Here is a 12,862-nt window from a genome sequence, read left to right as displayed (position 1 = left end):
GCATTACAGCTAAGGCCCAAGTTTGATGACAGAAGATTATTTAGTACCCTCAGTCTAAGTTCATTAAACCATCTGTGGTTGGGGCTAGCCACACCCCTGCAAGAAATATAAACCAGAGATTTAAAAAAAAAAAAAAAACCAGACACTACATTATCCACTCTACCTCATCCCTTTCCTAGGCAATATAAAAAGAAAACTGGGGGGAGAGCCCATGGGCTTTTAGTAAAGTAAGCTGTTTTGACCCTTCACCATTACTATACACCCTTTCTCTGGGTTGAGGGAGCATGCTTCCTGCATTCGTTTTTCAAAGATGGAGGCTTTAAGAGACTCATAAAGTTATGGATGTTTTCACTCTCTCCTTGGATGCCTCTCTAGTCAGAAGACTTGTTAAACTGTCCCTGTACAATGGGGGGAGGGAAACAAGAATTGGGGGTTGGCAAGGGGGAGGACTACCAAACAGAGACTATCAAGAAGGAGAAAACCCCATTTATGTTCACATTTCCTGAGAGGTATAAAAGATGCATTCCACGTGGATGGAAAGAAGATGCAACTGGGAGTTCTAATCCTGCTCTACAACTACAGCATGGGAGGAGAGAGGCTTAGCTATCAGAAGAATGTGTTGTGGCAGTACCAACTTGAAGATCTAAGAACTATCTAGAATGTAGCCCAGAGACAAGAGATAAAATCTATAAAAGAAAGATTAAAAGACAAGGGGGAAAATAACCATTTAAAGAGATCATGGATGAGATTTTTTTTTAGATTTTATTTATTTATTTGACAGACAGATCATAAGTAGGCAGAGAGGCAGGCAGAGAGAGAGAGGAAAGCAGGCTCCCTGCTAAGCAGAGAGCCTGATGCGGGGCTCAGTCCCAGGACCCTGAGATCTTGACCTAAGCCGAAGGCAGAGGCTTTAACCCACTGAGCCCCTCAGGCACCCCATAGATGAGATTTTTCCAAAATTGTTGACAGACACTAAATCTCATTATGAAACCTTAATAAATTCCAAACAGGATAAACAAGAAGAAATTCACATCTTCATATATCTTTTTTTTTAAGATTTTATTTATTTATTTGACAGAGAGAGATCACAAGTAGGCAGAGAGGCAGGCAGAGAGAGAGGAGGAATCAGGCTGGGCAGAGAGCCCAATGTGGGACTCGATCCCAGGACCCCAAGATCATGACCTGAGCCGAAGGCAGTGGCTTAACCCACTGAGCCACCCAGGTGCCCCCACATCTTCATATATCTTAATGAAACTATGGATTAACAAAGAGAAAATATCAAAATCAGACTATCGAAAAGAGAAAAGACTAATAATCACTAATAAAAAAATGGCTATTAGGTCATTAGCCACAATTGAAGCCAGAAGATGGTAGAATAATATCTTTAATATTCTGAGATTACATAACTGTCAACTTAGAATTTTGTGCCCACAGAAACTATATTTCAAGGTTGAAAATAAAGTAGAAAACTTTAAAAAAAATTACAAGGTCTTTATCAATAAATCCTTATTAAATTCTAAAGGATTGTCATTCGAGCAAAATATAATCTCAGATGTAAGATCTAAAATGCAAGAAGGAAAGATAATGAATAAAATCCAATTAAGTATATGAAATAATATAACAAGTGAATATACAGGTAATAATATCTAATACTTAAGCACATAAGGAAACTGAGAAAGAGAAGTTCGTTTGATGCCACAGATGTAGTCAACATACAGTCATGATCATGATCATAACAGAAAACTAAAGATAAAAGGGACCTTCTCTAACCTGATAAAGGACATCTATGAATATTGATAGCAATTATTATACTTAAAGGTGACAAAATGAAAGGATTACCATTAAGATCAGAAAAAAAGATATGGGACATCATAGTCAGTGCAAGAAAAACAGGAAAAAAATTTAATGTATAAGAAGTAAAAAGAAGGAGTTCCGGAGGACGGGAATACAAATGGCGATCTCCTGGTCTCCGGCCCGGAGGAGCCAAGAGCCCGGGGCCCCACTCCTCAGTGCGCCCTCAGAGAACAGCACCCAGTAACTCCTGTCTGCCTGACCTCCAGCCGCGCTCCGAGCTCACCGAGCCTGCGGCCGGTTCAAGAAAGAAAGATACAGAGAGAGTACAAGTAGAGCAGCAGGCAGACAGTGAGGGAGAAGCAGGCTCCCAACGAGCAGGGAGCCTGATGCGAGGCTCCATCCCAACACCCTGGGATCATGACCTGAGCTGAAAGCGGCCGCCCAACTGACTGAGCCCCCCAGGCACCATGACAACCTCATCTTTAACTTCACCTGCTACTATGTACTCTGGAAGCCTGCATCACAACAGGCCTCAGACATCAGCAATGGCCACAAGACACCACTGGCAGCTCACCAATAAGAAAGATGACCTGTCCAGGTACTCGGCTCTGAGGAGAGATGAGAAGAGTCACATCAACCAGCTCAGAAGAGACTGGCAACCAGGACTCACCTGCTTACCTCCTCTGGAAGGAGTCAGGATCCTCGCCCTGCCTGAGAGCTCTACCTACCTGTTAAGTCCACTCAGGCCTGGAAAAGTTTGCCTGAGAAGTCCAATATGAAGACGAGGGGAACTGAAAGATCCTACATGATTCTGCTCTGCACCTGGATTAGAATAATGATGAGGATCTTTCAAATGACAACACTAAAGCTAACTGCAGTCTAACCCTTCTGAGATCCTTGAAACCATTACCTCTGTCTTCTCATTAACCCCATTTGGATCCCCCTTATTTCTGCAGCTGTTTGGAGAGAAAAAGAAACCCGGATTTAGAATGTTTCAGATCAAACCAATATCCAAGGTGGAACACAAAGGAGTTGTGAGATAATGGCTGGTCTGGAAGCAGCTGTTAAAACATGTGAGGAATAGAAATGGACAGAGGACTCAAGAAGCAGGAGAGTCCATGGCATGAAGTCAGTCAGGTGGAGAGGGTGAGGGATCAAGGACTCTAGATTGCACTGTAGATGCCAAAGGCTTGTTGACTGTGGTTGTGTGTGGCAACAGGGGGTGTGGGAGGATGCAGGACTGACTTGAAGTTCCTAAGACAAGTTGTCAGGATCCCTTTTAAACACTCATGATAGTGGGGAGGAGTCAAGATGGCAGAGAAGTAACAGGCTGAGATGACATCAGGTAGCAGGAGATCAGCTAGATAGTTTATCCAACCATTCCAAACAGCTACACTCTAACAGAAGATCGAAGAAGAGCAGCAATTCTAGAAACAGAAAATCAACCACTTTCTGAAAGGTGGGACCTGTGGAGAAGTGAATTTAAAGTGATGGAAAAATAGACCGCAGGGGGATGATCTGGCTCCCTGCAAGCAGTGGATCAATGGAGCACAAAATCAGAACTTTTAAAAGTCTGTTCCACTGAGGGACATCACTGCAGATGGTAAGCCGGGGTGAAGCCCAGGCAGGGATATCGTGGTCTCACATCCTGCGGGGTTCAAGAAGGGTCGGGTTTCTTTGAGCGTCACAGAGCTCCCAGGTATTAGAGCCAGGAAGCTGGTTACAGAGACTGTGCTGAGAAATGAGCTCTGAACTTGGAGTTACCTTAAGCTGTGATCCGTGGCATAGGCAGACCCCTTCTCTGTGAGCACGGACCCCACAAGATCCTGGGAATCCCTGGAAGTGCACAGGGATCTCCTGAGTTTGGAGACTTCAGGCAGGGCTGTGTGCCAGAGTCACTTGGTCACAGGCTGGGGGAGCTCAAAGCGGGGCTATAGGCCAGGGAGATGCAAATGATTGAGCACTTTTCTCTGAGGGTGCACTGAGGAGTGGTGCTCCGAACTCTCAGCTCCTCTGGGCCAGAGATTCGGAGGCCACCATTTTCATGCCATCCTCCAGAACTCTATGGAAAGTGTTCAGGGAACAAAAGCTCCAAAGGGGAACCCCAGCGGATTACTTAGCCGGGCCCCTGGTAAGGGCGGTGCAATTTTGCAATTCTGCCTGGGGCAAAGACACTTGAGAATCTCTACAACAGGCCCCTCCCCCAGAAGATCAGCAAGAAATTCAGCCAAGACTGAGTTCACTACCAAGAACAGCGGAATTCCAGAGGAGGAGCAAGCAAAGCATGGAATTCATGGCTTTCTCCCCATGATTCTTAGTCTTGTTAATTAATTTTTTGAATTTTATTTTATTCTTAAGCTAAAAATTTTTTAGCCTTTACCCTTTCCTCTTTTAACTTTTAAACCAGTTTATCTCAACAATACCTTTTGTTAAGGGGCGCCTGGGTGGCTCAGTGGGTTAAGCCGCTGCCTTCGGCTCGGGTCATGATCTCAGGGTACTGGGATCGAGCCCCGCATCGGGCTCTCTGCTCAGCAGGGAGCCTGTTTCCTCCTCTCTCTCTGCCTGCCTCTCTGCCTGCTTGTGATCTCTCTCTGTCAAATAAATAAATAAAATCTTTAAAAAAAAAACAAAAAAACAATACCTTTCATTAAAAAAAAAAACTTTTTTGAACCTTCAAAAAAAAAGCAGGAGAATCTGTTATTATGGTATCTGATGTGATTTCTATATAGAAAATCTGACAGAATTTATAATTTATTAGAGTTAAGAAGAGTTTAGCAGGTTTCCTGAATTTAATAAAAAAGTATAAGAGTCAATTGCACTTTTACAAACAATCAGCAATCTGTTAGAAAACGTATCTCCTCTGCTTGAGTTTTATTAGTAATTTTATTGCTTCGTTTCTGTATTTTAGATTTGCAGTCTACCATTTACTTTAGTGTGAAGTTACTGCCTACTACCCATTCACTTGCCATGGAGTCTCCATTCACTTTTGAGAAAATAGATTTTAGTTTCATCAGGAAGATTTCAAAGGAATGTACGTCCTGAATTCTTGTGTGTATCTGAAAATATTAATCTGTTGGTTCTATACTTGAACAACATTTTAGATGTTTCTAATAGTCTTAGGATTCTTTTTTCCTTAGAAGTTTATAAGCATTACTGCTGTACTTACTGTTTTCTAGGGTTGAATATTATTGTGTAAGAATCAGAAGTCAACCTGAATTTTCCCCTTGTAGATGGTTTATCTTTTTTTTTTTTTTTAAGATTTATTTAGGACAGAGAGAGGTAACACAGGTGAGCAGGGGAAGGGGCAGAGGGAGAGAAAGAATCTCAAGCAGACTCCCTGCAGAGCACAGAGCACAATGTGGGGCTTGATCCCATGACCCTGAGATCATGACCTGAGCTGAAATCAAGAGTCAGAGGCCCAACCGACTGTTTTAAGGCCAAAAGGACATCCTCTTTATTTCTGAGGTCTAAAAATATTTGCTGAGATAGATTTTGTTCTTGCTCACTCTATCAGCTAAGGTCCAGTCATTAAAAAGAGACTTCATGCTAAGTATTTCAACAGAGGGAATTTAATACAGGAAAATCTTCACAGATGTGAGAGAGCTGAAAGAGCAAAAGGAGAACCACGGGGAGGGGGGACCCAGAGATAATATCTGCAGGAAATAGCTATCCTTTGGAAGACTAGGAAAACAAAGGGAAGTGATGATCTGAACCTAGAACCTTAGAGAAGGGAACTCCAATCCCCAAGGAAAGGCAGCTGCCTGGCTGGTTCTGTCACTTAAGGAGTTTGAAGAGATCAGGCAGAGCTGAAACTCAGACCTCTGAAGATTATGCACTTCTGACTGCTGCTGTTATCTTAAAGGAGCTAGATCAGTCAGTTATGGGAATGCCAAAAGAATCTGGAAACAAAGTACCTTTGTTGGGTCTGTGCGAATGGGGAGTATCACGCAAACAAAAGGAAAGATGTTCCCTGGTCCTGCCCCCTATTGACAGAGTCTAAGAAGGAACAAGCTGGCAAATGAAAAATGTAATTTGCAGAGTCTCGGCCCCAGCATCAGCAAAGTGGAATAGAGAAGTGAATGTTTGGAGCTGAGGGACTAATAACCGGCATGCTCGTTACATGTCAATTTTCCCGGGATACAGTATGCCATTCCCCTCTGTATATATAAAGCTCCTTTTGTTTCAGCAATGTTTTCTTCATTTGTATTTGTGATCTTTTTTTCCATTCCACTATTTGTTCCTTAGGTTTTCTTCTTGTGGGCTACAGATTGGTGCAAAGAAACCACGTCATGCACATACTGTATGGCTAAATTAATTCCCAGTTTGTTATGCATAGCATGTGTAAATCTAGCAGGATATGGAAAGTGGCTACACAGTGCACCATGGCTTTGCACACCTTTTGAGGTCACCACCACTGCCACCACAAATGCTAAGCCCTTAACAGGGAACACAGGTGCCATTGTCACTGCCTGCACAGCATAGGGCCTTGTTGCTTCGAAGAAGCTGAATTTCTTGTTTGTAATCCAGGATGACACTCTGGGAAAATTCTCATAATGTCACAGACATAGTCTTACTTTCCTCATTCCCAGCCCATTTTAGAACCACGAATCCCTTCTCCTGGGGTCTTAGAAAAGAAATCCAAACAATAAAACCCAAAATATAGTGAAGGTAAAAAATCATATAGTGACTAGTTTTAAGAGTCTTTCCTTTCTTGTTCTAGTTACAGCTTCTGACTAAAAAGCTTTCTCCAAATCCTTACCTTTAAAAGTTTCTGGAGCGGGGCGCCTGGGTGGCTCAGTGGGTTAAGGCCTCTGCCTTTGGCTCAGGTCATGGTCCTGGAGTCCTGGGATCAAGCCCCGCATCGGGCTCTCTGCTCTGTGGGGAGTCTGCTTCCCTTCCTCTCTCTCTGCCTGCTTGTGATCTCTGTCAAATAAATAAAATCTTTTTAAAAAAAAGTTTCTGGAGTGACTAGCACGTAAAGTTCAGTCGAAAGATATTTTATCTGTGTGGAGTATAACCTTTAGTTAGCACAGAAACCAAAAATTAGATGTGGAAATTGCATTTTGTTTTAGGATGATTGCTCTCCTGCGGAATGATGAGTGTGGTGGGTGGACCCGTGAGCTCTCAGGCACCGCTATTCCTCACCCTGATATAGTTATCTTTTGCAAATTGCTCTTCCAAATGGCAAGCTTCATCTGCAATTAGACACTTTACTAGAGACATTATTTAAGTAACAAACTGGAAGATTCTAAGCTTAAAGAGAGTGGGGGAGGATGATCTCTACATCAACCACAGAGAGCTGTAATGAATGAGTTTATTTACCTGACCAGTGCCTGCGAAGACAGGAAGAATACTTAGGTTCTCTTGACCTCAATCTCTTCTGGTGACACCTTAGATCTAGCCCCATCAGTTTATGTTTTTAATTACTTCCGTTTTACTCTTCCTTCCCTTTGCTTACATATTTAGTTCTACCCGGTATTAAAAATATTTATGTCCTACCTCCCATAAGCTGCCAAAATCATTACAATCAAACTTCTTGAAAAAAACTATTCTCATAACCTGCTCATTGTTTATCCCCTTCACATGTGGATTCCAGTTTTGCAGCCCCACACAAACTACTCACCAAAGTCACAGATGACTTTCTAATTGTCAATCTCATTGCTGTCTCGTTTCCCCATGCCTCTGCTTCTCTCTCTATCTTTTCATCTTGTTTTCTTTCGGTCTCTCTCTTCTCCTGACTTTTATGATACAGAGCCTCTTTATTCCACTTCTGGATGCTCCTTCTCTGTCTTCTGCACTGATTTTATTCCTCTTTTTGCTCTTAAAGACTTTCTAAGACTTGTCATTCTCACTCCTGCACCCTGATGAGTTCATCAATGTCTGTGGTTTCATCTTACCAAGCCTAAGCCTCAATTCATTTATTTCCTGAAGCTCTATTCCTCTGTTCACAACTTCCGGATGGACAACACTCCTGGGATAATTCAACAACATCTCAAACTCAACAGATCCAAAGGTAAATTCATTATGTTCTCTCATGAATTATCTACTTTCCCAAAGGTTGGAAGCCTGTTCTTTGCTCCTCACCATATCCAATCAATTAGGAAATCTGTGGCTTTCTGCTTTTGCCACATATGCATCCATCCCTAATACTCCATTTTCTTTTTACTTCTTCTCCATTTGCTTTTTTAAAAATTTGAGTATAGCTGACACACAATGTTACATTAATTTCATGTGTACAAATTAGTAATTTGACAAGTTTATATATTATGCTATGCTCACAAGTGTAGCTACCATCTGTCCCATTATATCGCTATTACAATATCATTGACTGTATTCCTCATGCTGTGCCTTTTTTCCCATGACTTATTCATTCCATAACTGGAGGCCTGTATCTCCCACTCCCCTCCACCCAACTCCCCACCCACTCCCCTCTGGCAACATCAGTGTGTTCTCTGTATTTATAGGTCTGATTCTGATTCTGCTTTTTCCTTTATTCTTTTTTTTTTTTTTTAGATTCCAAAGCTGTAGTATTCAAAACAGTATAATCCAGGCACAAAAACAAAACAAAACAAAAAAAACCTCACATAGATCAACAGAAGAGAACAGAGAGCCCCAAAATAAACTTACACTTATAAGGTCAGTTAACCTGGACAAAGTATATACAATGGGGGAAAAGACAGCCTTTTCAGTAAATGGTGCTAGGCAACTGGACAGTTATATATAAAAGAATGAAATTGGACTACTTTCTAACACCCTATACTCCATTCTTAACACTACTGTCCTTACTCCCAATCCTTACAATCACTCATGTTGTCTTTTGTAATATGCTTTTAATTTCTCTTCCCCTATCCTTCTTTTCTTATTCCAATCCATCATATTCAGTAAGGTCAAGTTAATTTCCAAAACTAGAGCAATGGTCATTTGCTTGTTCAGAAGCCACCAATAGCTCCCTAGTTCCTTCTCAATTAAGTGCAAATTTATTATCCCTACATTCAAGCATCTTTGTGATACATTCCCAACCTATCTATGCTTGGCTTTCCCCCCTCTACTCCTACTATAAACAAGAAAACTGAAATACTTGTTGCTCCCTATACTTGTCCTTAGATTCTCTATGCCTTTGCTCATACCACTTCCCTCATCTCTACTTGTAAAATCCTAACCAATATTCAATATCATTTAGGATGCCTTCTCTTCTGGCTTCTCTTATAAAGACTTGGTTTGAAACTTTTTCCAAGACCCAATCTGAAAATTCAATTATGTCAATTGTTATATCTTGCATCTAATTACAGTTTTCTTTGAACTTGTTTTATCCCCCTACTCAGACTGGAACCTCCATTTTTTAATTGGGTAATATATTGGACAATATATTTATGCTCCACAGATAACTTTTTTGGCCTTTTTACTATTATGTGCCCTTCTTCCACCAACATCAGTGTTTCTGGAATTGCAAGGCCAGCACCTGGCAATTCCAACTCTCTTTATCAGAGAGTTGCCTTCTGGCTATTAGAGCTGCTTTGCCCACAAGGTCAGACAGCTAGTGCTGGTAGTCTCCATCCTCCCCCTCTACCCTGAGGTGAGTAGTTGTTAACCAGTGGATATAGATTCTAGGATCATGAAATTACAGCTGCCAGACCTCAAATGATACAACTTAGAAAGCTAGCTCACACTAAGAATCCCCTGCAGGATCAGGCTGAAGGTGGTCCTTGTGTGATCTTTGCTGAGATCCTATCCTGCTTGCCTTCTTTTACTTCCCTGCTCCCTAACCCATTGGCCCATCTCTTAGGGTGCTGCCAGGAAGCCCTGGCTAAGACAAGTAACATTTTCGAGTACCTACCACATGCCAGGAACCATGCTAAATGTGCATGTAAATAATTTCATTTCAATTTAACCTTCACAACCACTCCGAGACTTAAGTACTATTATTCTTCTGAATTAACAGGTGAGGAAACTAAAGTTCAAGAAGTTACTTTTTCAAGGCTATATGGCTAGCCCGTGACAGTATCAAAAATACAAATAAGGATTCAGAAGCAGCTCAGTCAATCATTTTGCTATGCTCCTTCCAAAACTGCTAAATAGAAGGTATATATCTAAAGTGGATCCCCATGATTCCTCCCTCCTGGTATTCACACACATATCAATCCCTTCTCCTTCAGTGTGCACAGGACCTAGCGATTTGCCTCTAATAAATACAATATGGCGTAAGTTATGAGATGATACTTCCGTGATTAGTTATTTTAGACTATGACTTCCCACTTGCTAACAGAACTTCTTCCTGGCTTTGATGAAGCATGCTTTCATGCTGGGGAGGCCCGTGTGGCAGGGAATTCAGGATGGCTTCCATCAAGAGCCAGCAAGGAACTGAGGCCTTCTGTCCAAACCCCTGCAAGAAACTGCATCTTGCTGACGAGCACAAGAGTGAGCTTAGAAGTGAATCGTTTTCCAGTGAGACTACAGCGACAGTCTCCATCTTTTTTTTTTTTAATTTTATTTATTTGACAGAGAGAGACACAGCGAGAGAGGGAACACAAGCAGAGGGAGTGGGAGAGGGAGAAGCAGGCTTCCTGCCAAGCAGGGAGCCTGATGCAGGACTCGATCCCAGGACCCTGGGATCATGACCTGAGCTGAAGGCAGACACTTAAGGGCTGAGCCACCCAGGCACCCCGGCAGTCTACATCTTGACTGTAGTTCATGAGAGATCCTGAGCTAGAGGACTCAGCTAAGCTGTGCCTGGATTTGTGACTCCCAGAAACTGGGAAAAATGTTTTAAAAACCTGATGCCCGGAAAGCAGAAAAGGAGTCAGTCTTACTATTCTGTGTAACATTTGCAACTCCCCACTCAGCAACTCACCGAAGGAAATGCTAACCAATAATCTATCATGTCAGGTGATTTGATAGTCCAATAAACTTAGCTATGGGGCAAAGCTTAGGGCAGTGGCAATAAACTGCCTGAAAAGCATTACATTTCCAGGGTAATTGGTACTTGGTATCCTTAGAACCAAGTGAACAGCAAATAAATTATGACTGAGGATTGGGTAAAGAATTTTTTAACGCATCCAGAATAAGTGGTTTGGTGCTTGCTTTGATCAATTAATCCATCAATAAGAGGCAATGCAAACCAGGCACCAGCTGGCTTACTGCACAATGATAAGCAAAGATATGTTCAGTGTCTCCCAGTCAACATCATGTTTCCCAACATGTGCCTGTCTCTGCCCCTGCATCTCCACCCACATATAGCACAGCTGTCATGGAAATGGATATTAGCCAAGGATGCTTTCTCCAACTCATTATTCCTCTTGTTGCCATGGGATGACAGATTAAAATGCAGAAAAGATAGAAGTAAAATTTAAAAATATGCAGCCCTCGGGGCGCCTGGATGGCTCAGTGGGTTAAGCCTCTGCTTTCAGCTCAGGTCATGATCTCAGGGTCCTAGGATCGAGCCCCACATCGGTCACTCTGCTCAGCAGGGAGCCTGCTTCCCCCTGCTCTCTCTGCCTGTCTCTCTGCCTACTTGTGATCTCTATTTCTCTGTCAAATAAATAAACAGAATCTTTAAAAAAATGCAGCCCTCCAACTTTCACAGCAAGAAGAGGTAATACAATGGAACGGACAACATTTAGGCACAGCCAGCCACAATGATAGTAGCAGTAGAAATAGTCCAGAACATAAAGGCAATTGCATAATGACCCACAGGGAAAAATACACACCTTTTCCATCTTTTTCTTTATCCTTTAAGTGGCTGACAACAACTGTCCTGATTTGTCTGAGATTGTTCTCATTTTAGCACTGAATGTCCTGTGTCCCAGGAAACAGCTCAGTTACTGGCAAGCCAGAATGGTTGGTCACCCCTAGCAACAACCATTAATTCCCAAAGGGCTCTGTTCCCATTGACATTTGCCTTTTAATTGGGAGGGGGGTCAATATAAAGCAATTTTCTTCAACTTTCTCTGTAAAAGCTATAAATATTCTATTGGCAGGGCCTATTTTTTAAGGTGGTTCCACAAAATCTATGTCTTCCACTAAAGAGTGATAAAGATGATGGAAAGATTTTACTGATCTCACTCAGGTGAAGTATTGGAGCTGAAAGGTGGGGGTGAGATAGGAGAGTGGGTTTGGGAGAGAGAAAACTGCCAAAAATATGGACTAAGAACACATTTAAATTATCAGTATATTACTAATTGATGGAGTCATTTGCATGGATAAAAAGGCACAACTTAATTAAGTTGGTAATCACTTTTCATCCCTAGAAACCTGTGCCTTACAACCGGCAAATTTTACAGTCAGAAGTTGTTTCAGAAATAGTGCAATTCAAAATGCGACTGTTTAGATAGCCTTCAGGGAAGCCTCAACTTGCATCGGGCAGTCTGTTACTAACACTGGTTTGGGTAGATCTAAACAGTTGTTATATGATCAAAGGGTTCCTTGGTCATGTAACTTAAGGAAATATCAAGGTAAGCATTATCAAACAAGTTTCTTGACGGCAGAAGTTTTCTAGGCGCTACACACACACACATACACACACACACACACACACATTAGAATCACCTGGGGAAATTTTAAAAACCACAGATGATTGGGCCCCATCCAGACGTAGAGAATAAGAAAAAAAAAATCACTCTCTGGATAGTTCTGATGTTCGCCTGATTAAGAATCAGTGGCTAATGCATACTGTGCATCTACAAGAGTAAGAAAATACGTGCAATATCGGCTGTCACAACAGTTTTCTAGCCACATCTCCTCAGGCAAGGGAAACAAAAGCAAAAATAGACTATTGGCACTATACCAAAATAAAAAGCTTTTGCGCAGCAGAGGAAACCACCAACAAAATGAAAAGGAAATCTACTGACTGGAAGAAGATATTTGAAAATGATATTTATGATAAGAGATTAATATCAAAAATATATAAAGAACTTATAGTTCAACACCAAGAAAAACAAATAATCTGATTAAAAATGGGGAGAGGACCTGAATAGACATTTTCCAAAGAAGACATACAGATGGCCAACAGACACAAGAAAACTGCTCAACATCACTCATTATCAGAGAAATGCAAATCAAAACCATAATGAGA

Source organism: Neovison vison, chromosome X (assembly GCF_020171115.1).
Source record: "Neovison vison isolate M4711 chromosome X, ASM_NN_V1, whole genome shotgun sequence".
In the NCBI taxonomy this organism is placed as follows: Eukaryota; Metazoa; Chordata; class Mammalia; order Carnivora; family Mustelidae; genus Neogale; species Neogale vison.
Note: the sequence above shows the minus strand (reverse complement) of the source record.